This window comes from Macrobrachium nipponense, chromosome 12 (assembly GCF_015104395.2).
Source record: "Macrobrachium nipponense isolate FS-2020 chromosome 12, ASM1510439v2, whole genome shotgun sequence".
Taxonomy (NCBI): Eukaryota; Metazoa; Arthropoda; class Malacostraca; order Decapoda; family Palaemonidae; genus Macrobrachium; species Macrobrachium nipponense.
In genome coordinates, this window is record NC_087205.1 from 21510684 (window position 1) to 21514261 (window position 3578).

At 32.9% G+C, this 3578-nt stretch overlaps 1 long non-coding RNA gene across 2 annotated transcripts in view; it reads left to right on the forward strand.

The window, feature by feature from the left end:
• The first annotated feature begins 414 nt into the window (after positions 1 to 414).
• The window catches only part of LOC135224960 (uncharacterized), an 11684-nt gene continuing 8520 nt past the window's right edge, over positions 415 to 3578 (forward strand). The window contains exons 1-3 of one of the 2 annotated variants that reach the window (XR_010316847.1): positions 415 to 575; positions 703 to 793; positions 1361 to 1546. This is a non-coding gene — a long non-coding RNA (uncharacterized LOC135224960). Of the gene's footprint in view, positions 576 to 702; positions 794 to 1360; positions 1625 to 3578 lie in introns of those variants that run through there. The other variant, XR_010316846.1, reaches the window with a different exon arrangement.

The window sequence follows — 3578 nt, forward strand, 5'->3', positions numbered from 1 at the left end:
GGTTATCTCTCAGGCCTCGGTATCACCCAATATCTGTTGCTCCCATAAGAATCACAAACAGGGCTTATCGTCAGTTTTAGTAACGGTTACGGGATCCCTTATTATGTGCTAACTGTATTCGACATTCGTAGCTGGTTACCCGTTTCACCAGAGACCAGACTGACCTATTGGAAGACAAGAGAGAGAGAGAGAGAGAGAGAGAGAGAGAGAGAGAGAGAGAGAGAGAGGTGGGATGATGGAAGTTATAGCAACTTCATCCTAAAATCATTTGAAAGTTACTGCCATCTATCGGTCATTAGACAAACTGAAGGGTCCTTGTAGGAAACGTTACTTCACGTTGCCGTCATCCTTGATTCTCCGTTGTCAGTTTCTCGTCGGAATGACAGAACAAAATCTACTCATTCGCAAGGAGTACCTCAATAGTGAAGAGAGTTTAGACGACAATACGGTAGTTCAGCGATCTGATTATCCGTTTTGCATAATTGTAAAGTTCTCGTTCTTTGTTGTGTTCTTCGTTGTAGGTAAAGCCCTTCCTGGGAAACTTATTCTACTATTGTGGAGTTATATTAATTACTGTAAGTTATGTGAACTCTGGATACTTTAATGTCTTCTTATTTCTATCCCCTCAAAAGCGCTAAGATTATAATGAAGCTGACATTATTGAGTTGGTTACGAAAATTTGCATTATTAACCTTCTTTCAGATTTGGGACATCAGGTCTTTATTTCGGGCGTGAAGCAGATATCACTTCGTGGGACTTTCCTGGTAAATATTTTTCCCTTCAGAGTTCAGAGGTGAGTAACTTTAGTGTCTGTCTGTCATGATCTATTTGTCGGCAAGTTAAACCTCCTCCTTCAGGGGCGGCGCCCCTGACGTGGGGAGGTTGTCCTCTTGGTGTACGGAAGACTTAGTCTACCGTACATAAAGAGGGGCTTGCCACATTTTTTGTTCTCTTATGATATTTTTGAAAGTATTGCTTTGGATTTTACATGTAAAAGGAACCAGTGACTTTATTTTCACTTTAGATTTTACGTTAGCTTAAGGAACCAGTAACGTAAAACACTTTTATGAAACAGTTCGATCATTTCTTTTAACCTTTGTAGTCCTCTTCAAATAAATTAATTCTTGCTAGGAATGCTTTTGTTTTTTACCTCATTCGGTTAGTAAGCAAGTAACTTTTTTTTTAATTTGATATTTCAGTATTTTAAGTGCCACAGTGTTTTTAGTGCCACTATAGCGTATCTTTCGGTTATCACTAAAAGTGAATAGTCTTAAGTTTTAATTAACTTGTAAGTGAGCGATTTTGGCTAATTAACTCCTTTTTAAGTGAGCAGTTTTGGCTAACTGAATACTCTTGGCAGGTTGTGCTGGCAACACATCAAAAGGAACTAACCCTACTGGTTGAGGATAGTCAAAGGTATCAACCCCACTGGTATAATCAAAGGAATTAACTGTTAACTCCTTACTACTTTGTCTTTCTGAAAAAAACTTGAAACTTCACGAGGTGGACCTTCATGAATTAAGATTGTCACGGCTGGGCGTCTCCAGTAAGTTCTGGTTTTGAGTCTCCAGGGAAATATAACTTTTCACTGAAATTCTGTTTCTTCAATAAAGAAAATCTATTTTCTAGTAGTTTCTTTTGTATTTTACGCAATCCCATATCGGTTTTGTAAAAACAGAATTTGTAGTTATGCGAATGATTGTTTTAAGTGATTTTTACCTTAAATTCAAAATTTGGTAAGATTTAATTTTGAGAATTGGTTCACTCTTCTAATTTCCTGATTATCTTAATTTCATATGGTAGAAAGTTCAAATTGGTTATAAAAGGTGTGGTGTTAGTTTAGTAACTTCAGTTGTCTAAAATTTAAGATTTTTGAATATCGTGAATGTAGACTAGTAAAGCATAAAAACTGCTGACATATTTATTAGGACCTCCACGTTGAAAGGTGGCACCGTCTCTGCCTCGGTAAAGTAACTAGAGTTTTGAAGTTTACTTTAAATTTCTAGATGATGTAAGGATATATTGGCTTTATTTTAAGTTTTCTCAGCATTGCTATAGCTATCTGTATCTGTTGATGGATTTGGAATTTGTTGTGGGCTGTTGCATTAGAAAAGTTTCTAAAAATTTGTTTTAAATAGAGCTATATAATTAAAGTGCACTGTTGCAATTCCCTTGGTTGCCTTATGCAAGCATTGTTTGTTCCTGTTACCCCATAATTTTTTAATTAAGGAAATTTAGTTAAAGGAAATTAAGGAGGTAAGTGTTACACCACACTGTAGAGTGTCTTACGACAAACATGGTGGCTAGTATTGCTCAGAAAAACTGTTGTGCTGCATAATAATTTGCTTATGTATAAAGAAAGTGTGTGGTGCAAAGATTGCCAAAATAGAGATGTTTACGGGGCCACACTATAGTATGTAACTATAATAAGTCTTAGAACATGATTAAAGAAACTACTATATGAGAATAAGTGTAAGGTCATTCCATCATGAGAGAGAGAGAGAGAGCGAGCGAGCGAGAGGGATTCTAATAGATATAAAGAAACTAACTAGAGAGACTAGAATTCGAACAGAAATTGAATGAAGTAACAACTACTAAAACGGTCAGAGAGAGAGAGAGAGAGAGAGAGAGAAAGGGGGGGATCGGGTTTGTGTTGTATGTGTGCGCGTTTATTAAAAAAAAATCTTGTTAAAATATAATCTAATATACACAAGTGAACATAGAGAGGTAGTCTGTATTCTATTTGTCCGTGTTTATAAAAAGGAAATCGCTTAAAATATACATAAAAGACGAGAGAGAGAGAGAGAGAGAAATTGGTATGACGCAAAATTGCCAAATGAACTTAATTTTATTTCATAATGACAGTAAACATTTATTTCATAATGACAGTAAACATTTGGGCAAATGATCTTGAACAGCTGGATTAATCATGAATATTTTTAAGACTTCTTTCTTGTAGAGATTATGTCGAGTAAGATGATCTATTAAAGAATGTTTGTCATTAAGTCGCAATTTTGATTTTACTCTGGGAACTATAAGTATAGTTAAGATATTTGTTGTCAGTATAGAGAGCCACGACTTCATATGCATATATTAGTGTATGTGTGTGTATATATGCATAAATAAAGGCAAAAACTACGAAGGAAAGTGAAACAATGGGGTACTCTATTGTTTCCCTTCGTGGCTTTTGCCTTCATTTATTTATACTAAATATTCATCACGTTCCAGTTTTTTCATTCAGTTATATATATAATATATATATATTTATAAATATATATATATATATATATTTATATATATATACATATATATATATATATACATATATGTATATATATAATATACATATATATATATATATATACATATATATATATATATGTGTATATGTGTATATATATATATATATATATATGTGTGTGTGTGTGTATGTATATATATATATATATATATATTATATATATATGTATACATGGTAGTATATATATGTATATATATATGTATATATATAGTGTATATATATGTATATATATATGTATATATATATATTTATATATATATAAATACATATACATATA